This window comes from Berghia stephanieae, chromosome 5 (assembly GCF_034508935.2).
Source record: "Berghia stephanieae isolate SIO BIC M18660-M18661 chromosome 5, UCSD_Bste_1.3, whole genome shotgun sequence".
In the NCBI taxonomy this organism is placed as follows: Eukaryota; Metazoa; Mollusca; class Gastropoda; order Nudibranchia; family Aeolidiidae; genus Berghia; species Berghia stephanieae.
Genome location: NC_088364.1, coordinates 39,327,933 through 39,342,932, shown reverse-complemented (window position 1 = coordinate 39,342,932; position 15,000 = coordinate 39,327,933). Strand labels below are relative to the sequence as shown.

General features: G+C 34.5%; 1 protein-coding gene across 10 annotated transcripts in view; it reads left to right on the top strand.

Moving 5' to 3' along the window:
- Nucleotides 1-15,000, top strand: part of LOC144972894 (somatostatin receptor type 5-like) — a 179,061-nt gene that overhangs the window by 115,606 nt on the left and 48,455 nt on the right. For all 10 annotated transcript variants that reach the window (XM_078914682.1, XM_078914685.1, XM_078914681.1 and 7 more), the window contains one exon: nucleotides 12,162-12,224. The gene's annotated coding sequence lies outside the window, so the exon portion shown is untranslated. The remainder of the gene's footprint in view (nucleotides 1-12,161; nucleotides 12,225-15,000) is intronic.

Here is a 15,000-nt window from a genome sequence, read left to right as displayed (position 1 = left end):
TATTACAGTAACACTGGTGGCCGAATTGAACCTCCTATAGAAATGTTTTTAAAAATACATTTCATATTATTTTAAAAGTTGTTTTATTGGATAATTGAAATGTCAAACTGTCTAAAATTCCTTTTAGCAAACAGTTTGGATCATTCTCCCTCTTTTTTTCTTTCTTTCTTTTTTTTCTTCTTTGCTCCGGACGTTTAAGTAGTTACTTTAAAGAAAATTTGCTTCCCTTGATATCAAGTGAATTGATTATGAAACAAAACTTTAATTTATGATCTTAGTACACTCTTGACAAAAACAATCTTACTTTCAATATACGACTGCGTATGTCATAAAAAAAACACTCATTACGTACTGCTATTATACTAAAATGTTGTTTTTTTAATTACGGGTTTGTTGTCTTGTGATGTGACAGTCGCCTTTGAACCGATATCTACCTTGTTCTTGTCCCGCACTTCGTGGAGCAAAGTTTAGTTCTTGGATATAGCTCTTTACTCGCATTCTCTCATTTTACTCACAGGTGTCAAATGAGTAACTGACCAACAAAATTTTAATTGCACTTTACTGGCCTGGCGACATGTCTGGTCCTACATGTTAAGTGTTACTGTTGAATTGGGATCCATTGTAAAGTGCTTTGAGCACATCAAGTGGATATTTCGCAATATAAAATCTCAATGTTTTTTTTAATATAACGTTAGTCCATTTTCTTTAAATCCGATATCATATAAAACGCATGGTTGTGTAGTTTATTATTCTTTATTCCTTCCAATTTATTTTGACTTCATTTATTTTAGTTACTTTTGTCCTCATCCCTTCCCCTCTCTATTGCTTACTATTGAACTGAATAGTAATATTTGGGTCCTGACACTTCAGTTGTAGTCAGTTCAAATTTTTACAGGACATCGGTTCTTATAATGGGTAACTCCGAATTACCTAGTTATGGAAGAACTCTTAGTTCTGAGGACGAATCAATTGATTGCATTTGCTGCGGTCTTGATATCATTTCCTTTGGGAAATATATTCTTTACTTTGGATTCCTTAGAGAAATACAACTGAATTTTTGATGCCAAGAATCCTAGAAAGATCAAAACGCCGTTGTAGCCCGTTTGGAGTATGTTGAGTAAAAGAGAAAATATGAATCAACCAACTTATGTATCCAGAAACAAGATAGCTGAGAGTTAATTGAAACAAGCAACATCTCAAAATTTGCAAAATGTACAAGACAAGTTGGAGACAAAAAAAAAAAAAAAAGAGATTCACTCTGGTTATTTTTTTTCAAGATCTATTGCTATTTTTCAACATTTTGTATTTTGTTATATGTAGATATAGATTTTAGACTAAATTTGATATAATTTTGAATTCGCAAGAGAACTTGTAATGCCGTCGCTTGTAGTAATTGTCTTGAATTCATGACTCTGTGTCTTAGACAATCGCAATTAAAACATTCGTTTCATGAATTACTTCAAATCTATGATGTTATACTCGGGGTTTTTAATAGCCATTTAAAGGGCTTTTAGTCCAGTACTTAGCGCAATATTTAAAGAACTGACACTTTTTTTTGGGTTAAAATTTGCTTTAAAATCCTCGTTCAGTTTTCATGTATAACGGGCCTATGCGAGAAAAAATGCCCTTGCATGCACTTCAATACTTCTTTAAACTGGAATAAAATTTTAGTTTTGATTGCAACAAAATTTCATTTTTTTGAAACGTACTTCCTTTCTCATTAGTTGAATTCTCTCAACAAACCCTTTAATGACCCTATAATATGCAATTGAAAGGGGGAATATTAGACCTTTCAATTACTGCATTGTATTTTACAATCCCTTCGTCGTAGAGCCATTGATGGCCAATATGTCTTTCCAATTCACTTTATAGGCATATATAACATAAAACATTCGGTCACTCACATTTGTCAAAATTATGAAACTTGTTTCAACATAATATTTCCTCCTTACTAGGTATGCCATAACTTTTGTGCAGTCCGTTAAAACGTTCAGGTGCTATTAGAAAGTGCTATTAGACAATTCTATTTTTTTTTCAATTTTAGTCGCAAACTGTAGAAATAGTAGTTGAGAGCTTTGGACTTAATCCAGTTTTCTCCTGCTTGGATTAACCGTGACGTCTTTGATTACCATCATTCCACCACTTTCCAAAAATAGTAATGGGAATCATTTTAAGATATCAAAAGCAATTTGTAACGTCAAATTGTCAAACATTTCATGACACTAAAGTAAGTCTGACGACAAGTAACGGCATTAAAATATTTTTTAAAATGTCCTTCAATCACATAAACTAATTCCAAATCGTCGGAGTAGTAGTATAATAAGAGATTTCTTGTAACTCTTGCTAGAGATTTGGAAACACTTTCAATATTTCAAAATGCGAGAATGCAAGAACCTTATATTTGTAGTTCTAGTAGCTCAGTAATACGGTGTCTCGATTTCTCACTATAGTCAAACAATGTTAAGCACCGTCATTAGCCGGATGGGTGACAGTGATCGTGGAAATTCCGGGTCCTGAAATTGTGTTCTTGACACAGAACACACATTATACCACTCGATTCCGATATGAATGAATACCTGGATATAGGCTGTTAGATTTGATAATGAAATGAAATAAAAAAATATGTTTATAATCAAGTTATCTATAACAATTTACAATATCAGATAAGAATAACTAGTCTAATGTTTTAATGTTGTGAACTGACTTGTATGATTGAATGAGATCACCCTTTTCCTCCTGCATTATTTTAATGTGCGGCTATGTGGTCTTATTCTAGTATGACAGCAAAACGTAGCATGTAGAACGAGACATGATGCCTGTTAGGCGATATTACTATTTTTTTCCGACAGGGAACACGCTGTGAATCGCCATGTACTCATTTAACACTTGAGTACGGTGAGAGAATGTGAGTAAAGAGCCTTTTCCAAGGAGTCAACTATGCGCCGAACGAAGGCTCGAACCCAGGACCTTCCGATCCCCATCCGAAAGCGAGTGTCATATCACAAGACCACATAGCCGCACATAAAAGTAAAGCGACCAGGCAATAAGCATTTTGTTCTCGAAGCCTGCATACTAGGAATACAAGACGAGATCTTAACAAGTGAATTAGTGTTCAAAATCACGCAAGCAGGAAGTTTGTCACCAAATCTATTTCAGGAAAGGTCGAACCCAATTCGGTCAAAATTCGCCAAGACTGTTTCCATTCATTTTAATGGAGTTAAAGAAATAGCCTTGATCTATGTGTGATCTGGCGCCTAAAAACAGTATTTAAATGTCGTGATGATTTCGACGATGATTGATATGGAGACGCGTGGCTAAGAGGTATGGTTTGCTATAAGCCCCTTGTCATTTGGTCTCTTTGAAAATGCAGGGTGAATAGTTCATAATGATTCGAAATATTGACCTTAACATAACCAAAACCATTCCGCCAACTAGAGGGGATGAAAGAAACAATATTATTTTATGTGGCCATCCATTTCAAAGCGGTTATATGTCGGGATGAATTTGATAATAAAATTAATTTGCAGATTTTTAAAGTGTCGTTGTAGTCGACGTTATAGTGTGGCTCTGTGATCTAGAGGTCTGACACTCGCCTTTGGATCGAAAGATCCTCACTGAGCGGCGCATAGTTGATTCCTTGGAAAATGCTCTTTACACATATTCTCTCTCATCGCACTCAGATGTAAAATGAATTCTACCAGTTTATTTTTAGCCGATATTTATTTGGAAATATTCCCCATAACTCCTGATTCACTTTAAGCACCCTTAAAATACGGTCTTATAATTAATGTGAAATTTGGAACTGAAATTTAGTGTCTGTCTGTCTGTCTGTCTGTCTGTCTCTCTCTCTCTCTCTCTCTCTCTCTCTCTCTCTCTCTCTCTCTCTTTCTCTTTCTCTTTCTCTCGGGTGTATTTAAAGAAAAAAGATGAATAAAAAGATATTTATGACAAAATCGTAAAACATAAGCTTGTTCTTTGAGGTCATGCAATATAGGTAAGTAATTATTAGCTAATAGTATCACTTTCAACAACGGCGTTCACTTCAAAACCTTACTTATATCTAAATGCCAAATTGTCGTCATTGTTTTGAGTTATTCGACATTTCCCATCTCAAATAAGAAATATGAACAGTTTGTAACATAGCTGATTCTCATTTTAGACTCGTTTCCCTACTAGATAAAATCTGACACTTTGCCAGTAATACGGAGCAGCCTTATCCGTACTTACACTATTATTATTACCATTATTATAATTAACCTTGCATGACACATGTGCAGGCTATGACGAGGTGACATAATCGTACAAATTACGACTTGCCGATGACTGTAGACTCACTTAGATCCAGGGACGGCTGGTAATAATGGGCAGGGTGGGCAAATACCAGCCTGTTTTTTTCAAGTTATAAGCTGTATTACCAGGTCCGAAATAATCTAATCTAAATTAGATAATTTCAAAAGTTACTACTTAAACTTGATACTTCGTACTGAAATCAATTTGTGTGTATTTTTGATAGATTGCGAATGACCATGCACCCCGTAATGCATAAACCAGGATACGCTCCTGTTCTTTTTATCAACCCCCCCCCCCCCTCCCCTCCCCAACCACTCCACTCCGCCCACATCGTCATCTCATCGTCACGTCGCCTGACGGTGAACTAACTCCGATTTTTGCTGTCTGGCCTCTCTAGTACTAGGTCGGCTAATTCAAATGAGCCCACCTTAATAACCAGTGAACACTGAATAGAGCTTTTGGCAAACGAACTTTTTCTTATTTATTGCCTTACTTGTGCTGGTACCATTGATGTAATGACTTTGGGAAGGTTCCAGTATTGAATTAAATTTATTAACTTACTAATATTATATCAATTTAGTATTAATTTGTGTTGTTTTTATATATTTGTTTATCCATTTAAATTATTTCTTTTTTTTTTCTCGTTTTCTTTAAGTACTTCTCAAAACTCATTTATTTAAATTGTTTTCTTATTGTTTTTTTGTTGTTTTTTTGTTTTTGTTTTTTAACAAATTAATTTGTTAGTTCTTTTTTTTATTATTCTTAAAGTAATTACCGCTGTATTTTTATTGCCAGACTAAATAATTTTGCAAAACAATGTAATTTTCTATTGTATTTCCTCTAATAAAACAAAACATTTTATTCAAAAGTCACGACTAAATAAATATTAATACAACCACCATTTTGGTTTTCTCAACAATTGAATTAGTATACGAGAAATACTCTTCTGAGTAAGGAGAGAGTTGAATTCTAAGTTATAGAGGAAATAAAGACGTTTAAAGGAAGGGTGGGCAGATTCCGTACTTGCCCGTCCTGAAGCTAATACATACATAAGATAGTTCGCGACGAAGAGGCGGGAAGCTAGGGGTTGGTTGGGGAAGGAGCATAGCACTCTTGTATAGATAGCATTGGGAAGGAGTAAAGATAACACGGTCGTTATTGTGATAGTATAACGAATGCATGAGGAGAGATTGATAACATTCTTTTGTCTTAATTGTATTGTGTGAATTATTGGCGAAAGCCTAAGATTAAATAAACTTTGTAATATCGTATGGTGGTAACCATCATTGTCGACGACATCGTGGTTGTCATCATCATCATCATCATCATCATCATCATCATCATCATCATCATCATCATTAACAACAACAACAACAACAACAACAACAACAACAACAACAACAACAACAACAATATTAACAACAAGTACAACAATCGTCTCCACAACTATCATTCTAACCAACAGCACCACCAAAACCACTATCATAATTACATCCTCCCTCACCGCCTCGTCTTCCTCCTCCTCCTCCACCACCACCACCACCGCTACCACTATTCCAACCACTACCACCACCGGCACAATCATTCTAACCACCAAGACAGCAGTAAAAATGATGCAATTTCAGCTCTGAATGAAACTCGAGTCATATCGCTGTTGTTGCTTCTCGATGAAAACTTTAAGGTTACTACATACTAATGAAAACCAGTAATGTAACAGAAATATTAATCTCGCCGTTGAGGGATTAAAGCATCTCTTTAATTTTTCGAGTGAACGAAATGGACTTCTATTGTCAAGGTGTTGTCGCATTATGTCTCGTCGCTTTAGTTTTTAGTTGTATTCTCTTTCGTGATTATTTTTTGATTACGTTTGGAATAATTAAAATCTACTGGTATTGTCATTTCATTGTGAATGTGATTATTTGTGGTTGAAATATTTTTTTAAAGGTGAAAAAAGAATTATAATTAAAAAAAATAAATAAATAAATAAATAATATATATATATATATATATATTATATATATATATATATTATATATATATATATATATATATATATATATATATATATATATATATATATATATATATATATATGACCGGATCATCTTTGCCCAACCACTGTAAATAGGCTAGAACCGCCACTGCTTAGATCAAGGCTGGATGTCCCTCCAGTGAACCTTTGCTATGGATACTGGTGGGGGGAAATACAACGGTTTAGCAATAGTATAATATTTCTGTACCGCATTTTGTTTTGAGCCCGGTTTATATATATACAATGATGGAACGATTTGTGACAATGAAATCGCGTTGTTTGAATAGGCTGTCAAAGCACTGAAGATATAGCAACCGATTTTTTAAAGACATGTCTAAATGAAGAGGAGTATGACTAAAACCCATGATAGTCAATTTAAGCGGGTTAAAAAAAAATATTATCTACAAACACAAACCTTTTTCGGCTCTTTTGGTTTACTGCCGGTTTATGGTTGGAAAGATTCACATAATCGATTATAAACTTGGAATCGAATAATACCGTTATCAGCGTGGAATCGAGCGATACCGATATTTTTCATGATATTTCTTCTTTTATCAAGACACGAGTGTGTGGGCTTACAAAATAATTCCATATTATGCTGCACGACTCCCATGTGTTAGCGAATGAATTGGTTACTCTGATAATAGTCTCCGTACTCTCATTTACACATGTGTAACACCAAAGAAAAAATAGAGCAATTGACACTTTCATCATGACAAAATTACACGTTCTATTTACTCAAAATCGATTCATATACCGTTGTAATAAGTATCGATTGGTGAAGTAATATTTCTCATTCAAATGTCAGAGTAACTGTAATTCGCACGGGGACGTAATTAACTCAGGTCATTATAAGGACCTATAGTTATAGGAAGTATCACCAAATGATTTGGCCGAGGGAAAGTGTGGTTGGTGGGGCTCAAATGTTTAAATACCTGTCTTTCTAGAGTATTATAATTAACTGGTTAAACACACATCTCACACATAAATTATTAATTACAAGATGTTGAATGTTGTAATAAGAAATTAAGGAGCAGGCACCGGTGTAAGATAAAGAACTGAGCTAGTGTATATTTTTAGGATATTTTTTTCTTGTTTATTTCTTTCTTGATTTGTCTGGCACCTTTAAAACACACTTGTTCAGTTCTTTACTTTTATAATAAGACGCATTTCCATCATGCTCAATTTACGCTTTATAATTCATTTTTCATTCATTCCCACAGCAGACCAAATGGAATCACATTTCTATTCCAAACAGTACAGCTCACCCAATGAGCGTCATTTGTGCATGAGGACGCTTGCATTGTCCGATTGACACGTTGACTGTTAATAAATAGCCGTGTCGAGTAGTGCAAATTGTGTAAAGAGCACAGTGCATTATTTTGTATATCGTGAGAGGAGATCTTGTTTCTAAATAAACTAGAATATTAAAGCATCTTTCTTTAAATTGTCATTCCTTTTGGTAAAAGTCCTCAATATCTCCACCGTCTATTAATATTCATACACATTCATAATATCATCTTTCTAATTACAACAATGTCTCTTCTTTTCATCGATCGATATTTGAAGGACGGGTTTCCTTGCCATTTTTAATGCATGTCTTTCCAGAATACAACAGTTAACTGGTTAAACACCGTCAATTCTTTCAATCCAAATTTGGCTCTCTAAGTAATTTACTTCGTTTAATTCGGATTACAATGCATTTGATCTATTTGTTTATAATCATTCCTATCTAAATGTCCAACCCTTCGTGACAGATTTGTTTCTATTTCAAGTTAACAACAGATACACCATTGTTTCCCTCTTCTCTAATCCTACTGTCGTATTGTGTGTCTGCATGTCTTATCTACTGTCTTAAAAATAGACTCTGCCATTTGCAACATGCTTATTTACACTACTATCGATTCACCACCGCAGCAATGGCGAGAATAGTCGCCAACATTTGCCTAGATTGACGTCTAGGTAAATTACTCTGTTTAATTCGGATATAACAAATTTTATCCATTTGTTTATAAGCCTTCTTATCTAACTGCCCAACCAATCAAAGTTGATTTGTTTCTATTTCAAGCTAGCTACAGAACTACCCTTTTTACCGTCTCTCTAATCCCGCTGTCTTATTTTGTGTCTTATCCACTGTTTTTAAACAAGTGTATCTGCCATTTGCAGTATGCTGCTAAACACTACTATACATAGATTCACCACCCAGCAATCGAAGAATAGTTTCAACATTTGCCTAAATTACTAGATTGCCCTCAAGGCAAGTTACTTTATTTAATTCGGATACAATAACTCTTTATTTGTTTGTTTATAATCCATCCTATTGTTGGTCTGTTTCTATTCCAAGCAAACTACAGACTCACAATTCTTTACCTTCTCTCTAATCCTACTGTCTTATTTCCCCCAGCATGTCTCATCTACTGTTTTGTTTTTTTAAAATTGTATCTGCCACTAGTTACTTGCTGATTGACACCAAAAAAAAAAGATTACAACAAACTTGAGCTATCTTTATATCGTGAGTGCTCAAAGCGCTTTACAAGGGGTCCCTAGCCAACAGCAGCATTTAACGTGTATGACGTGACTGACGCCTGTTAGGCGATATTACAATTTTTGTCAGACAAAGACAACGCTGTTAACGACCAGGTACTTATTTTACACCCGAGTACAGTGAGAAAATGTGTGGACAGAGTAGATATTCTATCCACTATTTTTTAACCTTTTAGATACTATTTTTGCTATGATATGAAACTAGATGACAGTTTTTTGCTTATTTCGTGGCGAAGGTCCTAAAAGCGATATTTTTTAAAACAACATTGTTGGAGAATGAGTAAAAAAACGAGGTGAAAATAATAAATTAATAATTCGCTCCAATAAACTGTCGAGCGCTCTACGTGGTTCCAGCTAACACCCCTCAATCATATTATATATATATATATATATATATATATATATATATATATATATATATATATATAAATAGTGTAAATCGGGCAATAGCAACTGGTTTCTACCTTTGGATAGGTCGCTAGTCTAGATATAGCAAAGTATCTTTCGCCAGTTCTAGCCGACACAATCACTGCTGGAAGTCAATAGAAATCTGGTCTTCACCCTGTATCGATCACGGTCCCTTTGTTTTTTAAGCGGGTGCTCTACCAACTGAGCTATGACCCCAATGGGTCGAAATATACATATAATGTTTTTGTAATTATCTTTCTGGTGGTGAGTAACTATATGACGAGATGTAGGGAATGCATTGTCAGACAACTCAGATTGAAGCATCTATGACAAAACTACATAAAAAAAACAACAGTCTTCCTCAAATTACTGCGGCTATGTGGTCTAGCGTTATGACTCTCGCTTTCGAATCGGAAGGTCAAGGGTTCGAGTTCTGCTCTGAGCGGCGCATAATAGAGTCATTGGAAAAGGCTCTTTACTCACATTCTCTCACCATACGCCTATGTAAAATGAGTAACTGGCGTTAACAGCGTTGTCTCTGTTGGAAAGAATGTAATATCGCGTAATAATCGTCATGTCTCGTGCCACATGTTAAATGTTGCTTTTGGCTGAGGACACGTTGTATCACGTTACGTGGATATTGCGCTATATAAATGCTCTAGTTTTTTTCGACTGCTTTATCACCAGCCTCATATTATATTTGATAACCTATGTAGATCATCAGGGCAGGAGCACTCCTAACATGTAATCAGCAGCGCTGTTTTTAAAGTGATCTTTATAAAGTGGTTCTTATCACTCAAAGAAATATCTTTTTATCATAAGGATGAATAAAACAAATGGTGAACAATATAATCCTAAAAAATAAAAACTCGAGTCTATTTATTTTTTCTTAAATTGAATTTACAGATTCTGTTCAATGTATTAAGCGTATGTATTGCTGAATTTATTCTCCAAGTCCAGTCTGTGCTAAACGTATGTAATATTAAACTAAATTTCAAAAGCCTGTTCCGTTCAGTATGTTTTATAAGTATGATATGTTAAATTAAGTCTCATAAGATGACTGCATCTCGAAAATTTCCCAATCCGGAGGCGAGTCACTTGACCATGATTTGATCAATCGCATTATTTGAAGATAACACAAACTTAACTCTGCCTGGACTACGGTCGTCACGCGAGGTGTTGGCAAAACGTGTCTTCCCATCCAGGAGACCATTCAAGTTTGACGACGATTGAGTGTAGAATTCGAAAGTGATAGGGTTCATATTTTTTTTTTAATTTACTGTTCAAGGTTCAACAACACTTTCAATATAAAAAAATATTACCTAGGAAATACAAAATCTGGTAAACAACACAATTTGATGTGTGTGTGTGTGTGTGTGTGTGTGTGTGTGTGTGTGTGAATACGATGTTTCGACATAATTACTCGTATATCATGATCTTCGAACTTTGTATCGTGTAACAAAATTGAACTTTCCAGTTGTAGGTATTTGTATTCGAATATATAAGGAATGTCAGATGGTTTTCAGTCATTTTTTCCTTTTAAAAAAATCAAGATAAAATATGTATACATCATTTTGTTGTTAAACCGTAATCTGTGAACTTAAAAAAAATATTTCGCAAAATAAAAGTTATTACAATTTACAGAAATTAATATTTTCATAACTACGGAATTCTAAATGTGTCAACGAACTTTGGCAAATGCATTAAAATGTAGATTTTAGTTTTACTTTAGAGAGATCCAAGAGCAGGATTTGTTTTCTACCGCAGATCAAAGCAATCGACTTTCAAGATCAGTAAATAAGCCATCCTAAAATCCTTGCACCGTGATTAGAGGGTGTCTTGCTCTAACCGGAAATGCTATCCAAATACCATGCACAGCCGCCTTTCATAGCCGTTTCCGGTTTATCTTTCGTCCAACTTCCGCATTGCCCTGAAACATGGATATATTTCGTGTCACTGGGAATTCGTCGGAGCACTGAAGGGAAGACTCATCATTATGTCCCGCAGCTTGATGGGCTTAGGTCATGCTACGACTCATTAAAAGGACGCTGCTCGAATGAGGCATTATTGTCCTTCGCGAACGCCGGACAGGGGATTTTTAGCGGTTATGGCAGCCTTAATATAGCCTGCCTATGGAGAATGATATTAGACTGTCAGAAAGGTTTACGGATTATTATAGAAGAGTGGTGAAATGTTTGACTTATAAAATGATAGGATAGATACAGATGGAGAAATTAGAAAGAAAGAAAGAAAGAGAGAGAGAGAGAGAGAGAGAGAGAGAGAGAGAGAGAGAGAGAGAGAGAGAGAGAGAGAGAGAGAGAGAGAGAGAGAGAGAGCGAATAATATAAAAGGAATAGGGTAGACAAAGACCTGGAGGGAGGCAGGTCTCGTCGCAACAGCATCAACAGTAGTAGCAGTAGTAGTAATAGTTGTAGGAGTAATAGTAGTAGTAGTAGTAGTAGTAGTAGTAGTAGTAGTAGTAGTAGTAGTAGTAGTAGTAGTAGTAGTAGTTGTTGTTGTTGTTGTTGTTGTAGTAACTTTGTAGAGCGCTTTGAGTACGTATAGTGGATATTGCGCTATGTAAAAGCTCAAGTATTTTTTAGTAGTAGTAGTAGTAGTAGTAGTAGTAGTAGTAGTAGTTGTAGTAGTAGTAGTAGTAGTAGTAGTAGTAGTAGTAGTAGTAGTAGTAGTAGTAGTTGTAGTAGTAGTAGCACGATGAGGAGAAAGAAGATATAACACCGTGTTAAGGCAGTGGGTCACATATTATTCTATTTTTGGCTTTATATAGTTTTCGATTTTGCATTTTAAGTTTTTCGAAAACATTCCATAACAGTTGATGACACTCATATTCACACGGTTCTCTATATTTTTCTTTTAATTTCCACAGATTAAAACCATCCAAGGATAGATGTAAAATCTGCACTGTTTCCATATTGCACTAGTCATTTTGGTAAGTTTGAAAGATAAGATCAGGAAAGCGAGTAGGGCAGACACTTATCTTGATCATAACAAAAAGAAATGAAGTGAGTAGAAAAGTATCAGAGGACAATAGAGAATCAAAACTTTGTGGCGGTTAGGATTCGAACCTTCATCTTTGCAAAGATTTTCCTCTGACGATTTTCTTCTCACTTCATTTCTTGTAAAGATCAGGTCGTATGGTGCTGGTGGCTCAGCGATAGAGTGTCTCCTCTTGTAACTCAATCCAGAGATTTGAGCGTGGTCTGAGGATGGAGATATCACGTAATCGGAAAACTCTAGACCCGGATGTGTATTCTTGGGTCATGCAATTTACACATACTACACAATTTTGAATCATATTTGGCACGAGTAACTGTCTATATACAGTGAGGTATATTTTTAAGAAAAGGAAAGCTGCAACATTAGTACGTATAACAGGCAACGTACAGTGATAGATGAAAAGGCATCCTTTTGTTTTGATATTTCATGTTTTAAATATTATTTTATATTTTGTGTTATTTATTTCTTTACGTTCATTGGGGTTTTTATTATTTTTTTCAAGAAAAGGGGGGGGGGGGGGCGGAGATGGTATTATTATTATCATTATTGTTAACATTATTGTTAACATTATCATTATTATCATCAGCATCACCATCATCATCATCATAATCATCATCATCATCATCATCATCATCATCATCATCATTATCATCATCATCATTTACTATTATATTATTATTATTATTATTATTATTATTATTTATTATTATTGTTATTATTATTATTATTATTATTATTATTATATTATTATTATTATTATTATTATTATTATTATTATTATTATCATTATCATTAATAATAATATTATTATTGTTATTATTATTTTGACGATGACGGCCTTCTATATCGGACAAATAGAACTAAACGTGACACAAAAATTCTTTAATCCGATCTAGCTAGCTCATTACGAGTATGTTGGGAAATAGAAAATAACAGGGAATTCCATTTCCAGAAGTGCCAGGTTCAAACAACAGGAAAATTATACATTCAACATACACAATCCATAGTATCACACTAGACGTGAGTAAGGTGAAATATCCAGGAGTAACAATAACTAACTAAATTTTAATTGGTCAGATCATGTAACAGATATTATATGCAAAAAAAAGTTAACCCTACTTTAGCCTTCGTTAGACCTACACTAGGATGAGATAGCTCTGTCTGGGACCTTCACCACAAATTAGAATCCGAGAAATCGAATGAATTTAAAGCAGAGCAGTCAAATTTATTAATCAAAACAGCAAAGAAAAAACCCACAAAACTGATTTAGATCTTGAACCGCTACAATTTAATCGATCGATCTATTTAACTGGTTTAAATGAAATTGGATTTGTCTCAAAGTTTCGTGTAAAAAAAGATTAAGCTTTTGATTTGAGACTTTTAGCAAGTTTGTGATAATTTAATTTACTGATTTAAATCTGTTCACTGGCATAGTCGACAAACTTTGTAGCCGCGGCGGCATTCTCAAATTATGTACAGAGGAATCTCCATTCATATCCGTTTGATGTCATGCCTCTGATGTTGTTGAGGTCCATGGTTGATGTTAAGCAGAGTTTGATGCTTGGCAATCTTTTGATATCGTTGTTGAGAGTTAGTGACAATGACGTGACTGGGTGTCTTTTTCTGGTCCTCTTACTGGATCATTAACAATTAAACTTTTGTGGTCAAATTAAAGAATATTTGGGGGTTTTTTTATTTGGCCGGATTATAACAGGACTGGCAACTTATCACATTCGTTACAATCCAATGAATATTTTTCTTTTACAGATTTGCTTTTTACGTCACAAAATTTGAAGAAAAGCACAAATTTATGTAGGATGTTCTTATTGTTATGAGTTTGAGTGTACACAAATCAACGTTTGTGTCGGGTAGGCATGACATATCGGAAAAAAAATAATGAAAATCGTCGTTAACAAGTTAACAGCCGCGCTCTGGAAAAAAAACAACTCGTATTTAAAAATTTGGCCAGAAAACTCGTCCTTCAAATATTGATCGATTTTAAATGACCCTCATCTTGACAAAAACTCTCAAAACTAGGACTTCGCGAAGTCCCAGGTTTTAACAAATATTTGAAGGACGAGTTTTCTTGCCAAATTTTAATTACGAGTTTTTCCAGAACATTTGACTGGTTAAGGAGAGAGTTAAAGTAAAAACAATTAAGAGACCTGAGTAGTTTTAGAGACTACATCATTCTTCAATGGAGCATATCCATAAAATCGGATTTCATTACTCACGCTTTAAATATAAGTGTATATTCAATATCTGATACGCTCCAATGTAATATCGTTTTGGGACGGTGACTCACATATTATTCTCATTAATATCTTCAATATTTCCACTATATTACTCTAATGTTGGCAAGATCCCAATGTTATTTTAATTTCCTGTAGGTAAAATTCGTCTATTAACCCCCTACCCCTTTCTACCTTTAATCTACACATTGAATGTTGGATATGTGGAGAATTTATTAAGGTGTGGAGGTGATAAATAAAAAGGAATGTACGAGCATTGTTGCTCCGTTTTCCCCCGTATGTTTTCTAATAATAGTAATAATAACTATATTATTATATAGGTATGTGTATGTATAGAGGGAGGGGTGGAGAATGGTTGTGATCACAGTTTGACATGCACATACTAGTTAAGATATCAACATTATTGGTAATGATAGTAGTAAAATTATAGTGATGATGATGAAGAGGAAGAGGAAG